This window comes from Hyperolius riggenbachi, chromosome 4, assembly GCF_040937935.1.
Source record: "Hyperolius riggenbachi isolate aHypRig1 chromosome 4, aHypRig1.pri, whole genome shotgun sequence".
In the NCBI taxonomy this organism is placed as follows: Eukaryota; Metazoa; Chordata; class Amphibia; order Anura; family Hyperoliidae; genus Hyperolius; species Hyperolius riggenbachi.
This window is the reverse complement of record NC_090649.1, coordinates 376,719,941-376,732,058: the sequence shown is the minus strand read 5'-3', so window position 1 is coordinate 376,732,058 and position 12,118 is coordinate 376,719,941.

Here is a 12,118-nt window from a genome sequence, read left to right as displayed (position 1 = left end):
TGCGGCCACCTATTACTGGCTACACCTATCTCTAGGGCCACCATGACTTTTGCAGGAGCAGGGTGAGCATTTTTACAGTTTTACCTGGTGTCCCAAATCTCCTGGCGTCTTAATCATATGTATGCTGAGGAGTGGGGCACCCCACACTGGGGTTGGGGGCACATTATTTAATGTAAGGGGGAGCCTCAGGTCCAAATAATTGTATAATACCGTATTCCGTAATACCGTGATTTTTTTTTGACGATTATCATATCGTGGAATTTCATACCGTTGCAACCTTAGTACAGCCACATGCCAGAAAAATGAAGTTTTTGTAGCACCCGCTGCTGTAGCAGCTGCCTTAAAAATTCAGGATTAACCTGTAGAACATTTTATAAAACATTGCTTCTTGGACCCTAGTTGGTGGTTGCGGAGAAGGACAGCTGTGTGGGTAGCCGTGTAAGCCATGCGGTGTGCAAAGAGGAAAGACAGCTGTGTGGGTACTGAGTCACAAGTCTTCCAGCGTGTGGTAACCCTCCGGGATCCATGCCTCCTTCATCTTAAAAAAGGTCAGGTAGTCAACACTTTGACCTAGGCGACTTCTCTCGTCAGTGACAATCCCTCTTGCTGCGCTGAAGGTCCTTTCTGACAGGACTCTTGAGGAGAGGCAAGCCAGAAGTTTGATGGCAAATTGTGACAGCTCTGGCCACAGGTCAAGCCTGCACACCTAGTAGTCCAGGGGTTCTTCGCTCCTCAGAGTGTCGCTATCTGCACTTAAAGAGACTCCGTAACAAAAATTGCATCCTGTTTTTTATCATCCTACAAGTTCTAAAAGCTATTCTAAGGTGTTCTGGCTTACTGCAGCACTTTGTACTATCACAGTCTCTGTAATAAATCAATGTATCTTTGCCTTGTCAGACTTGTCAGCCTGTGTCTGGAAGGCTGCCAAGTTCTTCAGTGTTGTGGTTCTGCTTTGCACTCCCCCCTCAGGGGGGAAAGAAACACACAAATGATCTCTTGAGATTCAAAAGGAATGCTGTATACAGCCTGCTTGTGTATGGATGTATTTTCTATGTGTGGACATACTGTACATCAACCTACTTCCTGTTTTGGTGGCCATTTTGTTTGTTTATAAACAAACTTTTTAAAACTGTTTTTAACCACTTTTAATGCGGCGGGGAGCGGCGAAATTGTGACAGAGGGGAATAGGAGATGTCCCCTAACGCACTGGTATGTTTACTTTTGTGCGATTTTAACAATACAGATTCTCTTTAAGGCCAGGTAGTCCGCTACCTGTCGGTCGAGGCATTCTCTGAGGGTGGATCCCGAAGGTCTGTGGAGATGCGTTGGACGTCTCCAACACATTGGAACAGCGTCCTGTCCTTGCCGGCATGGCCATGGGAAGAGGAAGATTACTAGCATCTCTTCCTCTGTTAGATTCCCGTTGTGCTGTGACATCACCCTTAAACGCAGTGTAAAGCATACTTTTTAGCTTGTTGTGCAACTGCTACATCCTTTCTGACTTCTGGTAATGTGTTAACATTTCCATCTCATGCACAGTGAATGAACCCTGCAAACCATTAGTGGTCTGGAACAAAGATCTCCCTAGCCTTGCAGTTAAAGATTGGGAGGGGATAACTGTTGACTTTATAAAGACTCCTATGGCAGCAAAGTACAAGCTCTGTGCGCTCAAATATCTATACAGGGCTTACTTTACCCCCCAGAGATTGTCAAAAATGAAACAGGGTGCATCTGATCTATGCTGGAGGTGCTCGATGGATAAAGCAGGTTTTTTCCATATCTTTTGGGATTGCCAAAAAATACGCAGATTCTGGTCACAGACCCATGACCTACTGGCCGAGGTCGTAGGCCCACAAGTCCCATATACGGCAGAGGCTATGCTTCTTAACCACTTTGGAGACACCAGCCTTAACGAACATAAATTGTATTTAGCCAAGTTACTATTATTCTATGCCAGAAGGGCGATCGCAATGGCATGGAAAACATCGAACCCACCTACTATCTCTGAGCTAAGAACCCAGGTAAACACAGATCTTGTCATCTATAAAAACATATATGTGGGAAGAGGATCTACAAAAAAGTTTTATAAAATCTGGAGGAAATGGTTGAAAAAGTTTGACATTGATATCTAGACTCAAGAACGATTGCCCTATCCTGATGACCTATTTTAGGGGGGGGAGAGGGGTGGGGGGTGATATGTCGAACCTAGGGGGGGACCTGATACATCTCTGGGGAGTTTAATGTTTGTTTTGTCCACTGTTTGTGTACTCTGTTAAGAGGTACGCTGTGTTTATGTACCTCTCGCTGTACAGTTTTGTATAAAAAATGAAAATTTTTAATAAAATATTTTCAGAAATGTGTTAACATTTCCACCACTTTGTGCTTATACCGAGGGTCTAGTAGGGTTGCCACCCAGTACAGGCCCTTCTCCTTGAGCCTTTTTATACGGGGTCCCTCAACAGGCTGGACAGCATTAAAGGCCCCATTTGCATGCATTTGGATGCAGAGGTAGCCATGTCCCGTTCCTCATCCTCACTGATGTCATTGAAGGTCTGTTCCTCCCCCAGCCACATACAACACTGAGTCCCCGAAAGGTGACAAACCCCCTGGGACGCCTGCTGCAGTTGGTCTTCCACCTCCACAAAGCCACCTTCCTCCTCTGACTCCTCTTCCTCAGACTCCTCTCTCTGCGGTCGGTCAGCAGGTTTACCCAATGTGCCGTATAGGTGATATACCTGCCCTGACCGTGCTTTTCAGACCAGGTATCAGTGGTCAGATGAACCCTTGTCCCAACACTGTGTTCAAGAGATGCAGGTACAGGTTGGGGATTACTTTTCTGGAAAAAAAAATTCTTCCAGGTATTTTCCACTGCAGTGTATCACAATTTTTTTTTAAAGGCCTCAGAGTGGGCAGAGCAAAGTTTAAACTCACCGGCTTCGATCCTGCACACAGCCTCTATCTTCATCCTGTCCCGGCGTACGGTATCTGTCACTATGGTAACAGCACGCCCTGTGATGACTTAACTGCATGTCATCACAGAGGGAGCTCTTACCGATGCGACAGATGCTGGTACAGGAAGAAGATAGTCTGCATGCAGGATCGAGGAAGCCAGGTGAGTTGAAACTTCACTCTGCTCGCTCTCCCCACCCCCCTATTGCTGGAGGCGCCTACCTATCTAACCTATACTGGGGGCATCTACCTATCTAACCTATACTGAGGGGTACCTACCTACCTAACCTATACTGCGTGCACCTACAGTACCTATCTAATCTATACTGGGGGCATCTACCTACCTACACTGAGGGGTATACTGAGGGATACCTACCTATCTAACATATACTGTGGGCACTTACCTATCTAGCCTATACTGCCGGCACTTACCTATCTAACCTATACTGGGGGCAACTATTGGGGGCACCTATACCTGTCTCCACGTGGAGGGGGCGTATTTTACACCCTCGCCCTGGGTGCAATTTAGCTTACATACTGCTAGTGTTTGGCTCCTCGCACATGTTTTGACCATACCCATTTTTGCATTTTTGTGGAGGGGCTACACATTTTTTCTTCATGGATGGGGGCCTCAAGTTATAGACCGCTTGGGGTCACCAAAACCTTAGCTGCGCCTCTGCTCAGAGTTAGACACACACAAAAAATTGCCACACTGGTGAGCTTTGGGATGACGGCAATCAGGTCTTTGTGGTAGTAGTAACAGTAGAAGTTGACGGGCGTGTTTGCTGGCTGACCCCAGGTGCCGATGCATGCTGTGTGGCAGTGCCACTAGCTCCTTGCTCCTTGCAACAATCTCCCCCTGCTTACAACTCGTCTCCTCCTCCTCTCTGTCTCCCCATTTGAACTCTTCTCATCATCTTCATCTCTTCTTGCGGGCACCCACGTCACATCCATGGACACATCGTCATCAGCTGCTTCACTTGTTTCTGAGAACTCACAATAGGCAGCAGCAGCGGGTACATCATCATCATCATCACACCTTACGTCCATGTGTGTAATGACGCCTGACTTAGACATATCAGGTGGTGGTGTAACATCCTTATCTTCTGGCTGTAATACTTGCGCATCACTAATTTCCTCAAACTGATATGTGAATAACTCCTCTGACACATCAAGTGAAGCAGCTGTGGTGCTAGTGGTGGTGGTGGTGCGGGTGGTAAGTCCTGGGGTGCCTGAATCTGAGCAAGAGGAGCATAGTGCATCAATGTTCCGAGAGGAAGCGGCAGAAGATGGGGTTTGCTGTGTAAGCCAGTCAACTACTTCCTCAGCATTTTGGGAGTTCAGGGTACGTGGCCCCTGAACGCTGGGCATCATTCTAGGACCACAGGAAATCACACTGGCACGGCCCCTGCGGTGTGGACTGCCTCTGCCTGTCATTTTTTTCCCTCACAATATTAAAAATATAAAGAAAATACCCTGCCAGTGAGGAGGAACTGGATCACTTCACAGAGATCTGCGATATAACACAATCAACAAGAATAGCACTTATGATGTTGGAGTGTATCGTGCTTCTGCACACGGAGTCACTAGGAGTGTGCGCCCATCTGATTGTGACGAGCACCTATACACTGCACTAGACAATGACTGGATGCAGAAGTATGCAATATAACACAATCAAAATACAACAAGAATGGCATGTATGATGTTGGGGTGTACTGTGACATGCACCTCCATATACACTGCACCAGACAATGAGTCAGATGTCTGTACAAATACAACCTATGTGTGTACTAGTACTAGCCCTGTGAGAAGGGCCCTTTGATGCTCAGTCAGGATTCAGGACGCCATAGAAACTCAACTTATACCAGTACCAGCCCTGAGGGCACGTTCACACTAGAGGTGTTTTTCTCATTTTTTAAGCACTGAAAGCGCGTACACCATTATTCTCTATGAGACAGTTCACATCTAAACGGTCTGTTTCCGATTCGCTCAGAAAAGCGGTGCATGGACCATTTTTGAGGCGATTTTGTCTCAATGGAAGGTATAGGAAAAAAACGCAAACGCTCACAAAATCTTTGTGCAGTGATTGCGTGTGCGTTTTTAAGAATAAATACATTGTATTTATTCTTTTCAGGGTCAGAGTTCACTTCCTGACTGACATCAGGAAGTGAAAAAACGCAATCGCTCAGCAAAACCGCTTAGAAAAGTGGTTCACGAAAAAACCCAGCGCGCAGGTAATTGTCAGTAATCGGAAAGAAAAATTGCGTAAAAACCGCCCAACGTGGACGGACACGCAAATGGAACGCAATGTGAACAAGGCCTCAGGAGGACTCTATTTGCCTGCTCAGGACACTGTATAAACGGCTAGAAAGGCAGTGGTGACACAGAACAGAGGCCTAGCTATCGCGCTTTCCCTATTTGCAGCAACGTTCTCTCCCTTCTCACTAATAGCAGCCAAAAAATTAGTTTAAGATGTCAAATGCGCTGGCGTTTTTATAGGGGGGGGGGGGGTCCAGGAGGGAGTGCTTGCTGATTGACTGACTGCCATGTGACTGTTGACTGTGAGGTAAGGGGTCAAAGTTTAGCTCGATGATGTATAGGGGGCAGATCGGATAGGCTACGTATTCACCTGAGAAGGTGAACTCGAATACCCCTTCTTCGCCACGAAGTGTTCGCTGGGCGAATACTTCGGGCCATCTCTATCAGTAAACTTTCATGCATTTTATGGGTTGTGTTTGCATTTCTATAGTCCTTTGTCAGTTGAACATTGCAAAGCAAGTGTGTAACCTGTTTCACTCTATTCAAACTAAGAATATGGAAACAGCCTTGGTGTTTACTCAGTCCTCTTAACATAAAGAACACTGTTTAGCACAAAATAGAAAAAAAACAAAAAACTTTGTTATACTTCCAGGTATAAAAGGATTCATTAGAAGCCATGTGGTTTTATTCAGAAAGGTGTGAGACATACAGGAGTTGGGTATTTTTGGAATTGATTGTATTGGAGGGCTTGATACAGATGTAAAATGCTGATGTATGTCTTTACTGTTTATATGCTGATGTGTTTACAATTGATGTTGGCTGTTGCAGATATAGACATTCTGTGGCTTTCTACCTCCTGTATAAACCAGGAAGTACAGCTAGGAAGTACAAAGATTTGGAGATCCAATAGGGATCATAGCAAAGAAGGGGGTCAGTATCTGCCAAGGCCCTCAACTGATGGGAGTTAGGAATCTTTGCAAATTTCATTTCACATTTAAAGAGTGTAGGCAGCCAGGCATATGCTCAACAGTATCCACTTTGTTGGTATCCAGTACAAAGCAACAATGACATACTGCAGTGAGGAGCAAGAAAAACTGTCCTGAGAGCTTTTTTGCGGAGGTTCCTCAGCTGCTCTCTAAAGGTACATACACACATCGGATTTTTCCAAATGACCCGTCGTTTAGACGTCCAAAGTGGCGGATCAGTCAAAACCAACATTATCAGCTTAACTACCGACTGTACACACGCCTGATTTGACGTCCAAACGACTGGTCGTTTGGACAAATCTGACGTGTGTATGAGCCTTTATGCTGGGAATACACCATACAATTTTCTATTCGATTTTTTAGTTTTTCTGTTATGCTGGGCATACATGGTTAGATCCGGTGGCTCGATTAGCTGCCGGAACGACTCCCACCGCGTCCCTGCGGCCGCCCGGAACGATTCCCGCTTGTCCCCGCGGGCGCTTCCTTTCAGCAGTGGCTGAATAGAGTACTAGTTAAGGGCTCTGCCTTTGACATGGGAGACCAGGGTTCGAATCCTGGCTAGAGCCAGTACCTATTCAGTAAGGAGTTCAAGGCAAGACTCCCTAACACTGCAGGGTGGCCTCTTGAGCGCGTCCCAGTGGCTGCAGCTCTTGAGCGCTTTGAGTCCGACAGGAGAAAAGTGCTATATAAATGTTCAGATTATTATTATTATTATCTTCCGCTCGATTTCCGCTATTGTCCGCCCGCGGGTATCGAGCGGGGAATCGATCCGTGCGGTGATCGGACATGTTGGAAATTATCAATCGAGCCATCAGCGGCTCGATTGATAAGAGAAAATCTAACCGTGTATGCCCAGCATTAGATTTTCTGTAATTAGATTATTTTCTGTAGAGACTGGTCATTTATCTCTGGTGCATTGTCTTTTGGTTATCTCCTGCTGAGTAGAACAATGCCTAATTGCTAGGCAGATAGATTTATCTGCCAGATAGATAATTTCAAAAATGTTGGAAATTATCTATCTAATGCTGGGCATACACGGTAAGTTTGTTCCCTTATCAATCGAGCCGCTGATGGATCGATTGATAATATCCGACAGGTCCGATGACCCGCCGGATAGCCGCTGGCACGATACCGGCGCATAAACTTACCGTGTATGCCCAGCATAACCATCTAACAGAAAATCTAACAGAAAATTGTATGGTTTATTCCCAGCATTAGATGTTGGCATTAAAATACTGGTTGGCACATTCCTATTAAATAAACCTGTGCTACTTATAGACGCACTGAAAGGACACAGAGGCAGGTGATTGTATACAGAACGTGCCTCTCTGTCCTAATATGATTTCACAAACCCACCTCGGGTTCTCTTTAAAGCAAATCTGTAGTGATAAAAAAAGGTCTGATACTTACCTATGTGGAGGGAAGGCTCTGGATCCTATTGAGCCTCTCCTGTCCCCTCTCAGTCCCCTTGTACCAGCACTGTCCCCCGATAAAGTTATGCCGCCTCTAGGAGCCCTCGGAAGGCTTCGGGAGCACTTGTGTCCCAGAATGCTCCTGAGGAGCCGTCCATCATTGGGAACACTCGGATACACTAATGCTCTTGAAGTCTTGCAAGGGTCCGTGAAGGTATGTTCAACTGGCAGGTTGAATACATACAGTGGGGGTGACAACGCTGGAACAAGGAAACAGGGAAGGCTCGATGGGATCCACAGCCTTCTCTCTCCATAGGCAAGTATCAGATTTTTATTTTTTTTATCACTCCAGCCTTACTTTAAAGGGGACAAAACCCCTCCCTTTGAGGGGTTTACAGTGACGTGCCTGTTGTCTAGGTGATGTTTTCTGGTGGAGGAAATGCTGTGGCAGTAAGGAGGGAAAATGAACACTGAGCTGGGCTGAAAAAAAGTGATGTCACTTTTGGCATCACAGAGAAACAGTAAATATGGAAACCGGCAGAATTATTTTATCTTTTTTTCCATATACATTTCTCCAAAATCTGAACACTAAAAACAACAAGATAGGTAAGGTGAATAAGTAAATTGTTATTGGATGATTTTTTTTTCCAGTTAATATGGAGTTTCATATCCCAACTTTAGGATATTCTGGCCACACATATATAACCACACATACAAAAGCAGTACCACTTTTTCTGATGCCAGTTAACTGTAAAGGTGCCCACTAATGATGCAATTTTGATTATACAATGTTACCAAATCTATGTAGTAGAAGGGTAAACTGAGTGAATATACCCTGTGACCTTCCCTAACTGTTGACACTACCCAGGGACTCTCTCCGCCAAAAACTGCCGCAAATGTCTTTAGCCTTGCACCTGTATAAGAAGTCAAATGGACTTACCCTGAGGCAGTTTCCCCGCTTGCAGCGGACTTGACTGTCTTCACTAGGGTACACTGGGAGTTACCCCAGTTATGCCTTAATTCTCTCCCTGGCTTGTAAGAGTTGGCATTTCTAAATCTAGCTTGATCTAGAGACTTTTTTGAATAAACTTTGGTCTCTTTTGTCGTCCATTCTGCTGGTTCATTCCTGATTTCCATCCGTTTTTTTTCTAAAAATAGCTCTGTCAATTTTTTTTAACAAAATGTAAAATTGGGTATCCTAAATAGAGATGGCCCAAACGGTTCGCCGGCAAACGGTTCCAGGTGAACTTTCGGTGGTTCACGTTCGCCAGCGAAGACGAACTTTTGCGGAAGTTCGGTTCGCCCCCATAGTGCGCTATTAGGGTCAACTTTGACCCTCTACATCACTGTCAGCAGGCAGATTGTAGCCAATTAGGCTACACTCTCTCCTGGAGCCACTTCCCCCCCCCCCCCCCCCTTATAAAAGGCAGGAAGCGCTGGCTATTACACTCACTCGTGTACCTGCAGTAATTAGTGAAGGGACAGCTGCTGGCAGACTCTCATAGGGAAAGATTAGTTAGGCTCTTGTAGGCTTGTTAGCTTGCTCCTGGCTGATTGTTATTGCTAAAATAGCACCCCTCAACAGCTCTTTTGAGAGCTAATGTTCTCCTGATGTGTTTTTTTTTTTGTGTTGCCCACTGACACTGCATTATACAGCCCTATCTGTTGCAGCTGGACATCATAATTGCTATTACTTTGCTAGCCAGGCCCAGCCTAACTATCTATACTGGGACACCTACCTATGCCTACCTACCTACCTACCTATACTAGGGCACCTACCTATGCCTACCTACTTATACTGGGACTCCTACCTATGCCTAGCTAACTACTGTGGCACCTACCTATGCCTATCTACCTATACTGGGACACCTACCTATGCCTACCTACCTATACTGGGACTCCTACCTATGCCTACCTACATATACTGGGACACCTACCTATGCCTACCTACCTATACTGGGACTCCTACCTATGCCTACCTACCTATACTGGGACTCCTACCTATGCCTACCTACCTATACTGGGACTCCTACCTATGCCTACCTACCTATACTGGGACTCCTACCTATGCCTACCTACCTATACTGGGACTCCTACCTATGCCTACCTACCTATACTGGGACTCCTACCTATGCCTAGCTAACTACTGGGGCACCTACCTATGCCTACCTACCTATACTGGGACTCCTACCTATGCCTAGCTAACTACTGGGGCACCTACCTATGCCTACCTACCTATACTGGGACTCCTACCTATGCCTAGCTAACTACTGTGGCACCTACCTATGCCTACCTACCTATACTGGGACTCCTACCTATAAGATAATAAGGTCGTTGCTTCATTGTGGACAGACCAAATTTGATCAGCTGGACTGTCACTGTTGTTCTATCACTGAGCTACCACAGCCCGGCGACCATATGGGCTTGAAAATCGGCACGGCCTGCACTCTGGCCATGGTGCGCACCAGTCCAGCACGGCCGTCACTACGCAAACAGCTGTTTGCGGTGCATTACACAGTGCGTTTGGTGTGTCAGTGTGAAGCAGTACTCTAATTACACTCCCTGATTGATGTATACACATGCAAGATGTTTTAAAGCACTTTAGGCCTGCAATTTAGCATTCAATGTGATTTCTGCCCACATTCAGATTTTTCCCCAGGACTTTTGGCGTCCATCCCACTCTGCCATGCCCCCCCTCCAGGTGTTAGACCCCTTGAAACATCTTATCCATCACTTTTGTGGCCAGCATAAGTGTTTCTAGTTTTCAAAGTTCGCATCTCCATTGAAGTCTATTGCGGTTTGCGAAAGGTTTCCGAACCTTTCGCGGAAGTTCGTGAACCCGGTTCGCGAACCTTCGGGCCATCTCTAATCCTAAATAATGTAGTGCATTCTGCTATTTGTTGTTACAGTGCCTCTTTAAGTCAAGAGTGTCCAAATTACCGTATGTCCATTCCCACTAATTCCCACTAATGTGAAAGGTAAAGTAAAGAAAATTCACATTAAATTTTGTGAGCACGTGTGCGTGACAATGTCGCTGGTATTAGCAGACACTTAAGGTAGCTATACACTGGTCGATTTGCCATTAGATCGACCAACTGACAGATCCCTATCTGATCGAACCTGATCAGAGAGGGATCGTATGGCTGCCTTTACTGCAAACAGATTGTGAATCGATTTCAGCCTGAAACCGATCACAATCTGTTGAGCTGATCCTGCCGCCTGTCCCCCCCGTATACATTACCTGAAGCTGGCTCCGGGTCCTCTTCTCCGCGCTGCACCGCATCCCGCACCGCATCCCAGCGTACACTGTGTCACTCCGTGACCAGGAAGTTCAAATAGAGCGGTGCAGCGCAGAGAAGATGCCCGGGAGCCAGTGTCAAGTAATGTATACCTGTATCGGATCGGCCACCGCTAGCGAAGCGCTCCCTACCCGCGGGCGATCAACGGTAATTTCATGCACGGCGCGATTGACGGACCGATCCGATTTCGGGAGGAAATCGGATCGGCGGGTGCGTTTAGCGCGAACGATTGGCAGCAGATTCGATCCCAGTGATCGAATCTGCTGTCGAACAGTGGCAAATCGGGCCAGTGTATGGCCAGCTTTAGGGTCCTTTTACACTTAATAACGAAAAGGACAACTGATTTTCAAAGTAATGTCTATGTTTTCCTATGACTCAGTTCCCACTATACGCGTTTTTACTGAAACCTTTCTCACAATACATTGCTATGGAGAAAAAAACACAACATATACCATACAATTTTCTGCAGATTTACCTGCCAGATTATTTCCAACATGTCCGATCTGAATTTCGATCAACTTTTCAATTTTCCGCTCGTTTTTTAAATAGTTTTTCTGATACATTTTTGTTCAGTTATATGAAAATCGCTCAAAAAAAAGATCAAAAAAAGATTTAAAAGAACGATCGAAAAATTGATCGCAATTCAGATCGGACATGTTGGAAATAATCGATCTGGCAGGTAAATCTGCCAGAAAATTGTATGGTATGTACCTAGCATAACGCATACCAAAGCATTAACTGTAAAGCTTGTAGGCACTTTCACCCTCAGCCTGAGCACAAACTTGAGGAGTTGGAGTGGCATCTGATGGGTGAGTAAGGATTGGTCTTGTGGCAGCACTTTGGCTCAGCTGCTCTTAGCACTCTGTAACTCTGTACCATCACCTGAGCAAACCTAGATCCAGGGAGACAAGCCGTAGAGAAAAATTGCTTTTATGATGTGAGGTTTTTTTTTTACATAGATTCACAAAATTTGTCCTAGAAATAACCTTCTTAATCTTCCCACATATGCTTATAGATTTGTGGCAGATCAGGTAAACTTCCAAACATGGACTATGGGCCTGTTCTACCACTTTTAGGCCCGGTTCACATTAGCGGTGGCTATCCGGAATAGCCGTGCCGGAGCCGCACCGCATGCTGGCCGGACGAAACGGACGCACGGCATAGCAATGTAAGTCTATGCCAGGGTTCACATGTGTCCGTTTCGTCCGGACCG